The sequence below is a fragment of the Protopterus annectens genome, chromosome 1.part1, assembly GCF_019279795.1.
Source record: "Protopterus annectens isolate FY-2018-M chromosome 1.part1, PAN1.0, whole genome shotgun sequence".
NCBI classification, from domain to species: Eukaryota; Metazoa; Chordata; order Ceratodontiformes; family Protopteridae; genus Protopterus; species Protopterus annectens.
The window spans coordinates 1038075341-1038090896 of NC_056726.1; positions in this window are offsets into that span (position 1 = coordinate 1038075341).

The following is a 15556-nucleotide window of genomic DNA, read 5'->3' on the forward strand; positions in this document are numbered from 1 at the left end:
ATATACCTACCCAAACAGCCAGGCCCAAGGACGTTATACCAGCACTCTACTTTGCCCTTATCAGACCTGTCATTGAGTACAAATTGCCCCTTTGTATGTATCTAACCAAGCATTCAGGCCCATGGAAGTTATAGTACCACACCAACTGGCCCTTGTCAGACCTATCTTTGAGTACAATGTGCCATGTTTGATATGTATCTAACCAGGTACTCAAGCCCAAGAAAGTTATAGTACCTGTCTACTTAGCCCTTATCAGGCCTATCACTGAGTACAATGTGCCCCCTTTGGTGTGTATTTAACCAGGCAGCCAGGGCAAGGGAAGTTATAGCACTGCTCTGCTTGGTTCTTTTCAGACCTATCATTGAGAACAGTATGCTATCGTTGGTATGTATCTAAACAGCCAATCAGGCCCAAGGAAGTTATAATATCACTCTACTTGGCCTTTATCAGAATTATCAATGAGGGGTCCATACCTCTGAACTGTACAGGTTTTCGTAGAATGTCCAGATTTTTACCTCATATTTTGGGTACTTTTCCTCATAAAATTGTGGGTTTCTGGCAAATCATAGGCAAATCATTCAGGGCTGAAGTCAGAAAATAATGACAGACATTTGAGTTTCAGACTTCATAATCTTCAGAAAATTCATGCTAATAAAAACGTGTTGTTATATCTATTTTCTAAGTTTGTAAGAGCAATATTTTAAAAGTGTCCTAATTTTGGAGCTTTTGTCTCCCCATTATCAATGGTTTTGTCCAGATTTCTTTCTTTAAGAAGTTGAGAGGTATGAACCTATGAACCTATGAACCTAAGAAGTTGAGAGGTATGGTGAGGACAGTGTTCCCCCTTTGGCATGTATCTAACCAGGCAGCCAGTCCAAGGGAAGTTACAGTACTGCTCTGCTTGGTCCTTATCGGACCTATCATTGAGGACAATGTGCCCCCTTTGGACTGATTCTAACCAGGCAGCCAGGCCCAAGGAAGTTATAGTACCTCTCTACTTGGCCCTTATCAGACCTATCACTTAGGACAATGTGCCACATTTGGTATGTATCTAACCAGAAAGCCAGGCCCAAGGAAGTTATAGTAACACTCTATGCAATCCTTATCAGACCTGTCATTGAGAACAATGTGCCCCCTTTGGTATGTATCTAAACAAGCAGAGGAAGTTATAGTACCACTATACTTGGCTCTTGTCAGACCTATCAAATACAATTTGCCCTCTTTGGTATTTGTCTAGTCAGGCAGCCAGTCACAGCGAAGTGATAGTACTGCTCTACTTAGCCCTCATCAGACCCATCATTCAGTATAATGCACCTCCTTTAGTATGCATCTAACCAGACAACTGGGCCCAAGAATGTTATAGTACTGCTCTACTTGGCCCTCATCAGACCTGTCATTGAGTACAATGTGACCTCTTTGCTATGAACCTAACCAGTTAACCAGGCCCAAGAATGTTATAGTACAGCTCTACTTGGCCATTATCAGACCTATCACTGAGTGCAATGTACTCCCTTTGGTATGTATCTAACCAGACAACCAGGCCCAAGGAAGTTATAGTACCACTCTATTTGGCCCATATCAGATTAATCATTGAATACAATTTGCCCCTTTGGTATTGATCTAATCAGGTACTCAGGCCCAAAGACGTTATAGTACTGCTCTGTTTGGCCCATATCAGACCAATCATTGAGTACAATTCCCCCCTGGTATGTATGTAACCAGGCACTCAGGCTGAAGAAAATTATAATACCCTTCTACTTGGTCCCAGAGGTATGTATCTAATCGGTCAGTCAGGCCAAAGAAAGTTATAGTACCACGCTACCTGACCCTCATCAGACCTATTAATCAGTACTATGTGCCCCCTTTGGTATGTATCTAATCAAGCAGCCAGGCTCAAGGAAGTTATAGTACCACTCTTCCTGGTCCTTACCAGACCTATCACTGAGGACAATGGACCCCTTTGGTATTTATCTAACCAAGGAGCTAGGCCCAAGAAATTTATAGTACTGCTCTACTTGGCCCTGATCAGACCTATCACTGAAGACAATGTGTGCCCTTTGGTATGTGCAAAGCCATGCACACAGCCTTTCTTGAATTGGCCAAGGCCTTTGACACTATCCCACATTTGAACATCATTTACAAACTAAGCCAGTGAAAAGTGGAGTACCACAGGGTTCAGTCCTGGGAACTTTCCTGTTTGGTATCTACTTCGCTGAAGTACAGGCTAACACAGAAGGCCTCTGGCTAATGAAGTTCACAGATGACTGCAAACTAGGAGTCATAGTGAAGTCCCCAAATGATGTGGACATCCTACAGAAGGTCCCCACTGAGACAGATGCCTAGTGTCAGAGGCATGGCCTGAAGCTCAGTGCCTTAAAGTGCATTGTCATCCCTTTTGTTAAAAACTCTGTACGCATGAACTACCACATAAATGGCAGTCTGCTTAACGCTGAATGTGTAAGAGACCTTGGGACCCAGGTGGACAGTAGTCTCTCCTTTGATAATCACATCACCACAGTAGTCAGGAAATCCTTCTATGTGGCACACCTCATCACAAAAGGGTTCTCGTCCAGGAAAAAAGAGGTAATTGTTCTCCTCTACTCGGCACTCATTAGACCCATTATAGAGTACAACACCCCCTTTGGAATGTACCTCACAAGACATCTGCAGCAGCTGGAAAGGCCACAGAAGTACCTCACAAAGAGGATTACTGCCCTCAAACAGATGCCCTACACTAACGGTCTTAAAAAATTCCAGCTTTACTCTGTAGCATATCGCCTACTCCGAGGAGATCTCTGCCTAACATATAAAACTATGTTAAACCCAGAGTTGTTGGACATGCTACACCTAAAGAAATCCCATTCCCTCCAAGCTACACACTCTATGGACCTAAACCTTGTCAACTCAATAAACAGGACATGCTGGAGGGATAGATTCCTGTCCCAGAGACTTCCTATACTACCCATCTATGTCAAGCAAAGTTCCTAATTAGCACTTTTCAAGAAAAATCTTGATGAGTTGATGGGAAATAGGAAATACACCCCAGGGATCACTTCTGTGGCTCTGCTCGACAAGGGCACAGGAAATTAACTTTCTTGGAAGGCGTAAGACAGGGAACCTTGTTGGCTAGGCTTACTTGGGTGGCACAGTGATGCAGCGGTTAATGTTGTCACCTCACAGCAAGAGGTTCTCCGGTTCAATTCTCGGCTGGGGTGCCTTCTGTGTGGAGTTTGCATGTTCTCCCTGTGTTCGCGTGGGTTTCCTCCGGGTACTCCGGTTTCCTCCCACATTCCAAAGACATGCATCTGGAGAATTTCTCCCCGGGCCTCCGCTGAAAATAGGCTCTGTGGAACCTAGTCGGACTTTCCCAGTCAACAAATGATAAATAAAAAAAAAAAAAAAAAAACTTAGGCCATTGGGCCGATAGCCTAGTACCTACCTATGAACCTATGAATATCAACCCCTATGTTGTCAGGTGGGCTGCAAACTCCCTCACAGATCAGCAAAACCCAGTCAAATTGGGAGACTTTACCTCATCCAGTGGACCTGTAACCAGTGGGGTCCCACAAGGGTCATTGCTGGGCCCAAGCATCATTGCTGGGCCCCATCTTGTTTGGCATATACTTCTCAGAAGTCCAGGCTAAAACAGAGGGTCTGTGGCTAACCAAGTTTTATGATGACTGCAAATGGGTGCTATCGTTGAACCCCCTAGCGATGTCAATGCACATCAAAAGGGGCTTACACAGACCAATGATTCACGTCATTCACTGATAAAACCCACCTAGTCAAAATAGGGGAAGCCAACTCAAGCAGTTGACCTGTAATAAGCAGTGTACCCCAGGGATCTGTCTTGGGGTCTTTGTTGTTTGTGATGTACTTTTCTGAAGTGCAGGCCAAAACCAGTGGGCTTTGGCTGACCAAGTTTGCAGATGACTGCAAGCTGGGGACTGTCATCAATTCTCCTAGTGACATGGACATCCTCCACGAGTGTCTTATCCAAACAAATGACTGGTGCCAGAAACATGGCCACAAACTGAATGCCAAAAATGGGGGGAGAGGACGTCCCCACAAATTATCACAGTAATAACAAGGTCCTAAGCATGCAATCAGTCATGAGGGACTTGGGCACCCAGGTTAATAGCAAACTGATTTTTGACCACCATATTGCCTCTGTTGTACGGAAAGCTTTCTACATGTCCCATGTCATTAGTAAGGGTGTCTCATCCAGGGACAAGATGGTCATAACATCCCTGTATTCTTCCCTTATAAGACCCATGATTGAGTACAATGCCCCTTTTGGCATGTACCTCACAAAGCACATGCAGCAGCTGGAGAGACCACAGAGGTTCCACACCAGGAGAATCCAGGGCCTCAAACATCTACCCTACACAGATAGGAGAAAGGCCCTGTCCCTCTACTCAGTCTCCTACAGACTCCTCAGAGGTAACCTCTGTCTGGCATACAAAGCAATTTCAGACCCCACCTTGATGGGACTACTGGATATCTGCAAGTCAAGCTCCACTCGAGGAACCCACATGCATGACCTCATCCTGGTCTGTGACATCAATAGGAGTTGTTGGCAGGACAGATTTGGGTCCCAGAGACTCCCCCTTCTGTGGAATAGACTCTCACTCCACATCAAGCAGAGTACCTCATTAACCCTTTTTAAGCGTAACCTGGATAATTGGATGTGTACAGAAAATACACCCCTGGGATTCCGCCTGTGTCCCTGCTGGACAGGGTCATTGGGTGCTGACTTGTCAGAACGTGGGATAAATTCTTGGCTAGGCTTGTAAGGACCTCATGGCCAATAGCTTAGTAACTTCCTATGATCCTATGATCCTATATATGGTCTTAAATTATTAAAATGAATGTAATCAATTCCTCATGCAAAATATTCTCATATGTATTTCATGGCCATGTACACTATGGTAGCAACCTGTCATGAAAAAGATGCTGATACTTATCATAATAGTTACCTTTCGCTAACATTTCCCATAATGGTTATCTTTAAAACAAAACTTAACATATACTTAATAATACTGAACTCAAAAATGGAAACTTATCAGTACAGACTGCTGAGTACACACATGCTATCCCACAGCCTACAGAATATCTTCTTCTTTCGGCTTTTCCCGGTTAGAGGTTGCCACAGCAGATCACCTGTCTGCTCATGATTGGCAGTGGAGTTTTACAGTGTCGAGTTGCCAGCCCGGTGCCTAACCTTCCACAGAAGGCACACATACACACACACACACACACACACACACACACACACACACACACACCTAGGGCCAATTTAGAGTGTCCAATCCACCTGCAGCATGTCTTCGGGATGAAACCAGAGCACAAGGAGGAAACCCATGTGACCACAGGGAGGACATGCAGACTCCACACAGAAGGCACCCCAGCTGAGGATCGAACCGGAGAACCTCTTGCTGTGAGGTGACAATGCTAACCACTGCACCACCGTGGCCACCCCCATGGCCTACAGAATATGAATATTTATAATTGCCAGTGTGGCATATGACACATTCAGAGCTTATTGTGCACGTAGTATAACACACAGTGAAATGATCTACATATAAATATCATTATTAATAGAACACTGCATATAACTATGCTTATACATGTAGGCTGAAATATCCATACTAGCTAATTAGCAGGATTCAGAAATATACACTGCTCCACAATGAAAGCCTTGCACAACAAAAAGGCATTTGCATTTTGCCACAACATCCTTAAGAATTTAAAATGAGACAGAATTCATGGGTCAGCTACTAGTGGGATGCACAGTGAGACAGAAGAACTGTGATGATATGAAACATATGACAGAGAGAATAGCAGTTTACAGTGGAAAGTACATACATGTATAGCAAGGTATACTGGGAAAGAATAAACTGTGTGGTGGTATGCATTTTTGTGTATTCAGCTGACACATGCCATCTGTGCAGAACAGAGAGTGATAGATCTGTGTAGACAAAAATGCTTAGCAAAAAGGACATAATTAATACAAGCAGAAACAAATGAAAAGCTAAAAGATCAAAATAGGTAGATATATCACTAACACTATGAATATACCAGAAACTGCGTAATTGTATCGTGTTATAAACAATTATGGAAAACTAGCAAAATGACAAACAATGTGCATAAAAAATTATGAAACACGAATGTAAGACTGGGATAGGATTTTGCATATTTGTCTACAGTGCTCCTCTCCCAAAAGTGTAACTACTCTCTTTCCTTAACTAGTACAATCACATTTTTTATTCCTGTGTAAATAATATAATTTTCAAAATGTATCACATAGATGCACATTTACATGTTGATGTTATCACAGATATGGTAATTATATCATCCATTTGCAGAAAAGAAACAGCAGCCTCGATCAAACTTGCTCTAAAATACTTTAGTTAGGAGGATTATGTCATTAAGCAATTCAAAAATGTTCAGTTCATATATCAGGCATATGAAATAGAATGGGATAACTCAGCAAGAAAAAAAAAATGTTACAATTCATATGTCATCCGTGTTGGATTGCTACTTGTGTAGCCATCCATAAGGAAGAAGAACAGTCCTGTGGCCAACATTGTTATTTTGTAGCTTTCATTTGTATCATGTGTCCCCTGGTACCTGCATTTATTTATTTATTTGTTTATCTCTCTATCTATCTCTCTATCCATCTATGTATCGATCTATCTCTCTATCTATCTATCTATCTATCTATCTATCTATCTATCTATCTATCTATCTATCTATCTATCTATCTATCTATCTTTTTGATTGGTTGGATGGGCTAGTGCAGAGACGATTTCAGTCATGTTGGGGAATAGATAAACAAACATAAATTACAGCTAATATATACAACATTGCATACATCATTACCCATTAAGTACAGAGAAAGTTATTAGGGACCTGGGGACCCAAGTTGATAGCAATCTCTCCTTTGAAAACCAAATTGCCAAAGTGGTTAGAAAGACCTTCTACATAGCCCACCTCATGACGAAGGGTTTCACATCTAGATCAAGAGAGGTAATTGTGCCCCTTTATTCATCCCTCATCAGGCCCATCATAGAATACAATGCCCCTTTTGGGATGTACCTTACCCGACACCTGCAGCTATTAGAAAGACCCCAAAAGTATCTCACCAAGAGGCTCAAGGGTCTCAAACAGATGCCATATGCTGCTCGGTTAAAAAAACTCCAGCTCTACTCAGTTGCATACCGCCTACTTCGAGGCGATCTATGCCTGACATACAAAGCTATGTCAAATCCAGAATTAATGGACATGCTCCACCTCAGTAAATCTAAATCCCTTAGAGCCACAAGCTCGAGGGACTTGAACCTCAGCACAGAAATAAATAGAACTTGCTGGAAGGACAGGTTCATAACCCAGAGGCTCCCTTCGCTCTGGAATAGAATTCCAGTTCATGTGAGGCAGAGCACCTCACTGAATCTCTATAAGAAGAATCTCGATAGGTGGATGGGGGATCGTAGGTTTGTCCCAGGGATTACTCCTGTGTCACTATTAGACAGAGGCACAGTAAACTAAACCTTAAAAAGGGCACAGTATACTCAAATCAAGGGGTGGCGTAAGCCATACAGAATTGGGCTAGGCTTATAATTGCCCCAGGGCAGATAGCCTAGTATGAACCTATGAACCTATGAACCTATAGGTTCTTAGGTTCATAGGAAATTACTAAGCTAATGGTGCAAGAGCCCTTATAAGATTGGTCATATTTAACCAGAGTTTACCAGTTTTCAGTAGCTAAGTAAATGAAGTTCACAGAGATATGAGCCAATATTATGGTATCTAATACCGACTGCCTCTGTACATCAGTGTAACTATACAATTACCCCATCCACTGATCTAGGTTGCACTAAAAGAGGGGAGGGTCAGGAAAGGACTTTGCTTTACATGAATGGGAAGTTTGTTTCAGAGAAGGGGTAGTCTCTGAGAGACATATCTACCTTTCTAACATGATGTATTTATGTCAGAGGCTAGGTTAAGGTCCATGGAACAAGTAACCCTCATGCAGTTTGATTTATGAATCTGTATCATTTCCATCGGGGCAGATTGGGCACTGCTCTGTTTGCCAGACGCAAATCGCCCCTTAGTAGTCTGTAAGAGAAAGAATATAGTGATAGGGCTTTCAGTCTTTCTGCATAGGACTTTTTTTATAACCTGTATCTTCCTGGTGAGAAAACACTGGGATTGCTTCAGCTGTTGCAGATGTCTGCTGAGGTACATGCAAAAGGGTCCTTTGTACTCAATTACTGGTTTGATAAGGGACAAGCACAATGGAATTATAATGTCCTTTGATCTGGATGCCATGCCCTTACTTATGAGTATGCCACATAGAAAGGCTTTCTCACCACTATGAACTCTTTGTGGTCGAATTTCAGATTACTCTCAATCTGAGTACCCAGATCACGTACCACTGGGTTTACTCTTAGGAGTGGGTGCTGTCTACATTGTAATTAGCTGGGGTATTTGCTTTCCCAAAGGAAATAATTATGCATTTTTTCACATTTAGTTTTAATCCATATCTCTGGCACCAGTCATTTGTCTGCATTAATCCTTTCTGCAATATAACCATATAATTTGGGGATTCAGTAATTGCCCCTGATTTTCCGTTATCAATGAACTTTGTCAGCCAAAGGCCATCTACATTTGCCATACCTTGTGAGAAATAAATACCAAACAGGAGTGGGCCTAGTACAGACCCCTGTGACATGCCATTGGTGACTGGTCTCTTTCTAGATATGCATTTATTCACTTTGACAGTATGTGTCCTGTCACTGAGACATCTGGCTACCCACCTGGTGACTTAGTGGTTTATGCCCAGTTGATATAGTTTCTGTATAACACCTGAATCAGGAATTGTGTCAAATGACTTGGCCAGGTCAAGTTAGGCGGTATGCACAGACTTTCCCTCATCCATGGCCTCGGTGACTTTCTCAAAGAAGTCAACCAGATTTAACAGATATGATGTACCCTTCCCTTAACAAATCTGAACTGGGTTAGTTTCAGAGTCTGGAGATTACTTATGTCCTTGTTGATAAGGTCCATGATGATTCCATTGTCTGACAGATGAGGCTAATCAGGCTTATGGGTCTATAATTTCCTGGGCGGGTTGATGGTCTCCCCTTCTGCAGAGGGATGACTGCTGCTGTCCTCCATTCTACCTGAACATAGCCTGTCTGGAGGCTGTGGTTAAATAGGAATCCAAGTAGATCTGCTAGGTCATGTTTTAAGTTATTTAAAAGGCAACCTGAGATGTTGTCAAGGCCCATTCATGCTGCGTTTTTAGCTTCAGAGAGCCCAGAGATGACCTGCTCTCTTGAGATAATAGGTTGAGGAATGGTAGCAGGAATACTTTGGGGGGGGGTGACTGGTGGGGACAGGGGGCTGAAGTTTGATCCAAGTATATCAATTAGTAGGTTGGCTATTTCCTCTGGTTGAGTATGGGTGGTGCAATCCACAGCGAGCTTTGTGCATAGCTGGATAATCCCCTTAAGATTGTGGGTGTAGTTAAAAAAATGCTTTGTGATTTTACTTTGTTAGGGGGGCTATTTTTGCTTCAAGATTTGCTTTTGGAGACTTAACCGGATTTCTGATTTGTTAGTTTAGACTACTGAGGGATTTTTTTTCTTCTGCTGAGCCTGTTTTCACTTATTCTTGGACATTAGTTTCTTTCTTTTGGTGTATAGCCTGTTTATATGAGAGCCTCACCAGTGTGGCTTGTTTTTCCTGCAAGACCTGGGTTTAATCTGGTCTGGTACTAGCAATTCCATACAACCATTTAAGTGGCTATAGGATTCTGTGTTTTCTGGGTGTGGTGGAGCTTTGAAATTTCTTATGCTATTGCTTAGTAGGAGATAATCTGTCTTGGAGAAATTCTTTAACATTTTTTAGCTTGATGGGGTATCTGTTCTTATACTTATTTCAAAGAAGACCGTTTTGTGGTCCAGTCTTACTAAAAAGGACATTATGTGTGTGTGTGTGTGTGGGGGGGGGGGGCAATGCTACCCTATGTTAGTGAGTACTATGTCCATTATATTTGAGCCCCTAGTGGATGTGCTGACCAGCTGTTTCAGGACATTTGCAATGACAAAGTCCAGGAATCTCTGAGTCTACATGTTAGTAGTATTGTATGTTACCCAGTCAATGGCAGGATTGTTAAAATCATCCATAAGCAAGGTATTTGGCTGCATGGTGAGTGTCTCCAGTAAGTCCAGGTATGCAATATGTTTTTCCTGGTTCATGGTGGGAGACCCATAGATAGCAATGATGTGGTTAGGGGATTTTGCCTGTGGTTAAACCTCTATAAGAAAGATTATGTTCTATGTTAACTTTCTGAAGTGTTACACTGTATCATATTGCTTTTAATCCTTTTTTACCTTGTAATGATATTTTTCTATTTGAATACATTTTTGTTTGTTTTTTTTTTTTTGTGTGTTTTTTTTTTTTTTTTGTTTTTGTTTGTGTTTGTGTTTGTGTGGAGCTTTTCTCCCCGGGCCTCTACTGAAAATGGATATATATCCAGCTAGACTAGCCCAGTCAACAAATGTAAAATAAATAAATAATAAATAAATAATTGGACATGGAGTAGCTCAAGAAAGTCATACTGTTTGAAGATGGATACATATCCTTTTTTTAGTTCTATCTTGCTTAGTTGGTGGTCTGAATATATGGATGGCATTGTCGCCTTGTATGGACATGGTGCTATCCATGGCTTTGAACCATGTCTCAGTGGTTGCATGGATGTCAGCATTTTCCCAGGTGAAAAGTGCTTCTAGGGAGTGCAGTTTCTTGTTTAGGCTCCTGGAATTGAGCAGCAATACCCTGAGTTTATCAATAGAAGATTTTTCTATGATTAGAGGTTAGTTACTCTGACACTGACTAAAAAAGACACTATAGAGGAGGCTAAAGCCTTTGCCAGTATCTAAAACCATAGAGGAGACAGATGCAGACCATCTCTGGCAAAAAAGTGACTTGTTGATCATGTCCTCCCAGGCTGATAAATATTAGATCCACTTGTACTGACACTGAAAGTTAAGCCAATTGTTAAAATCAATAATTTTTTGTTTGTATTGTGGCATCATTGTTGGTGATGATAGTATGCTGCTCAAGTCTAGGCTTATACCTGCCTGTGACACACAATCTGAGAGCTCAATCATGTCTGTCTTCATATAGTCCAGGAAGGTACATCTTAGGTCATTCACACCCACATGGACTATGACAAAGTCATACTGGTACTTGTCGCTGAGTGACTCAAGTGAGTGTGTGATCTGATGGATCCTGGCACCTGACAGGCAGCTAACAGTAACATTCTCCTTATCCAGCCTGGAGGGGGGGACGTCTGCATGGTGATGTTTTTACCTATGACCAGTATGTTAGGTTTTGTGGACAGTAACATTCTCCTTATCCAGCCTGGAGAGAGGGACGTCTGCACGGTGGTGTTTTACCTATGACCAGTATGTTAGGTTTTGTGGACAGTAACATTCTCCTTATCCAGCCTGGAGAGGGGGATGTCTGCACGGTGGTGTTTTACCTATGACCAGTATGTTAGGTTTTGTGGACAGCAACATTCTCCTTATCCAGCCTGGAGAGGGGGACGTCTGCATGGTGGTGTTTTACCTATGACCAGTATGTTAGGTTTTGTGGACAGTAACATTTTCCTTATCCAGCCTGGAGAGGGGGACATCTGTATGGTGGTGTTTTACCTATGACCAGTATGTTAGGTTTTGTGGTGTTTTGTCTTATGGGCTTGTTTGTTGAGACACCAGTCTGTGTATTATTATGTGCTGTGGTTGCTGTTTGTTTTTTTGTGTGTATATGTGGTTTATGAAGGTAGCATTTGGGAGGCCTCTGAGTTTTTGGTAAGCAATTAGTGAGTACATCTGCATATGTGAGTTTATGTGTGGAATCCTTATTTAGTGTGGGAACTGATGTGTGTGTGTGTGTGTGTGTGTGTGTGTGTGTGTGTGTGTGTGTGTGTGTGTGTGTGTGTGTGCCGAGAACCTGTTTGGTATTCAATTTGTATGTGACAGTCTTGCCTCCATTCTCATAGTATAACTACATCCCTCATATGTAGTATTTGCTTGTTTCAGGATTAGGTGGTTGTCTGTATACATGAGATAATTGCTACATTGCCAAAGGATGCACATGTCCTCCGGGTTAGCTACAGAGATGGTAGGAAACTGCTAATCCATGATATCAGGTTCTTACTGTAGGTTTTATCGTGGAAAGGAATGGGTTAATTAGCTAGGACTGTGCTGATAGTACAGAGACTATGAGTGGGAACTGTACTTTGTGGAGTCTAAGTTTAACCAGGAGAGATGCTGCTCAGTGTGCAGCTTAGTTACTCTTAGAGCAGCAGGGGGCTGGGTATGGTTTCAGTGATAGTTATTCTTGGGAAATTTTAACTTCAAGGCATTTGTGTCTGTATAGGGCAATGCTAACCAAACGTGAGGCTTATATACAGGCAAAAAGGTTTTAAGCTAACAACCAATCAGTAAAGCACACAATAAGCCTTTCACCAGAAATCCTGAACTTAGATAGTTTAGCTCAGCAAACTTTTGTCACAAAAGTGCATAAAAAACCTTAATGCAAAATGACTGGTTTGGAGCTCATGTGTAAGAAGAACACACAGTTTAGATACAACAGCCCTGACTATCTGATACAATCTGATACAATATAAAAAGTACTTAAATCAGTAAGTGCAGCTAGTACAACAAATATCACAAGAAACTAATAAAATGCAATCACAGTTATCAACAAAATTGCAAAGTTATATCAATTGGTTCGGTGTGATACAGTACATTTAGATACAAATCAATCTAATATGTTTCTCCTTGTAATGTTGTGTTCTAATGTCTAATTCACAGCATGAACAGACCATGACCTGTGCAATGCAGACGGCCCTACATTCAGCTTGCAACTAAGATACTGTATGTAGCGTTATAGTCTGCGTGTTTGCTGTCATGACGCATGGATTCATAGGTGTTTACTAGGCTAATGACCACAAGGGCCTTTTTAAGCCTAGCCATGAATCCCATATCTCTGACAAATTCTGGTACCCTTGATAAGTGTTAGCAGGGGCTTGGGAGTGAAACATTTACAAGCAGGGTCCTGGGAGATGAATCAATTGCAGGCTGTCTGTGTCCATTACAGACATAGGTGTCAAACCAGGGATGAATTTCCTGATCCCCATCCAAATGTCCAAGTTATACTTGAATTGGGTTAGGGAGGAACTCTGCTTCACATGGATGGGGAGCTTGTTCCAGACAAGGAGTAGTCTCTGTAATACATACCTGTCTCTCCAGCAGGTTCTATTTATATTACAGGCAAGGTTTAATTCTTTAGAGCAGGTAATTCTTGTGCTGTTTGTTTTGCAGATATGTAGGATGTCCATCAGAGTGCGGTCTGACAATGCTTTCTATGCCATGCATAGACCAACCCTTAGTAGCCTGTAGGAGACAAAAGGCAGGGATAGGGCCTTGAGGTGCCTCTGTGGACATTCCAGTTGTTGGACGTGCCTGGTTAGGTACATACCAAAGGGGGCACTGTACTCAATGATAGGTCTGATGAATGCCAAATACAGTGGAACAATGACATCCTTGGACGTAAATGCCATTACTTTGTTTTTAAGTTGCATAACAATGAATGATTACTTCACTACTAAAGACACATGAGGATCAAAGGCTAGATTACTGTCTATGGGGGTGTTCTGACATCCAAAATGGCAAAAAGGGGTTGTTGCTGCATGAAACTTTTGTGCAAAGTATCAGAAGGGGGGGATGACAACAGAGCAGGAAAATAATCTGGGGGTATAGGTTGACTGAACCACTGAGAAAAGTGGTGGTTAGTGGCAGTAGTAAGCAGATTGCTGGCATATATCATCAGGGGATAGACTCCAGAATCAAAGTGTGACCCTCATCAGAGCACACCTTAGGAGGGGGCATCCGGCTAGTGGAAGGAATCCAGAGGAAAGGCATGATGATTATCTATAGAAAGAAACGGGGTGGGCATGACCACAGAATGGACAAGTTACAGCTCTTCTATCTGGACACCAGAAGAGTCAGGGACGAGCATAATACTGGTACATCAGAGAGATGGAAAAGGTCATCCCTTCACATGAAGGAAGAGGTGAAAAGAAGGGCACTGGCAGTAGATTGTAGGGATTAACTTCTGGGCTGTTTAAAAGTACTATTTCACAGAGAAGGCGGAGGACTGGTGCAACAGACTAAATGAATGGGTGTTGGACAGAGAATGTGAGGAGACATTCATCTGACCACCTTACATGTGAAGAAAGGGTAAGAAAGAAGACCGGAATGGACAGTAATTAGAAGGTTAAGTGCACTGAAAAGGCAATCTAGAAAGACTTATTAAGTGTAATGTTTATGTTTTAATTTTATACATTTGTTAAGTGTGTAAGCCCACTAGAAACAAGTTTTCTCTTAAAGGGTGACAAAGAAGCACTGTCTGGTTAAGAGACTTACTCATACTCACATATTAGGCATATGGAGAGGAAAAGAAACTCTTTTCAATGGGTAAAGGGAACACCTTGCTAGTAGTTCAGAACTTTAATGAACCTCTTGCAGTGGTGCTAACTAATGGTGCTAAGGGGTTGGCTACTTACCACCTTGGTATTTTTGCTGACTGACACAGGACAGAATAATAGACGAAACATGAAAAGATGTCATGGAGATATGAAAATAAATCATAAAGTGTCTAGGTAGCAGTGTTGGTCTCTGTACCTTTCTAGCACTTTTCCAGCCTTTTCTGGCTGCAGTACAGTGATCAAATTTGTTGCTTAGTGTTACTTTCACAGGGCACATAAATAATGTTCTTAAATAAATAAATGCAAAAATAAAAATGTAAACACAGAAACCAACACTAAGATTAGTGTTGCCTTAGCCACCAAAAATAGATTAACAAATTCCAAGTATAACACACATGAGGTTTAGCCCCATTTGTGTGCTGCAAAGAGTGTTGAATTGTTCCTTTGCTTTGAAAGTTGATCTTATTTTTTTACTAGGCACCACTGCAAATATCTCTGACAGTTTAACTTTTTATGACTACACTGAGTGTTAATCAGTCCTAGGAGCTGATGTGTGGTTATAGATTTCTCCAAAAGCCTTTATTTTATTTACCCCTTGTTTAGTTGAACCACTATTTTCTGTGGAACTCTTTATTGATGGATGTACAGCATAAAAAAAAATTCTCAAAGAATGATAAAACAATACAAAGTATTAATTCAATGGTGACACATCAGTTCTACAAGAGAAATACTGAAAAATACAAAAACTGTCTCACATCATCACAGATGCAATTGCCCCTACAAAAAAGAAAAATCATCACAACCCAAAACTATCTCTAAAAAGTAGAAAATCAGAAGTAAACCAAAGTGGACACTGCTGTATTGATATTTACACATAAATCCATACACATACACACACGCACACGCGCACGAGCACGCACACACACACACACACACATATATATATATATATATATATATATATATATATAATATATATATATATAT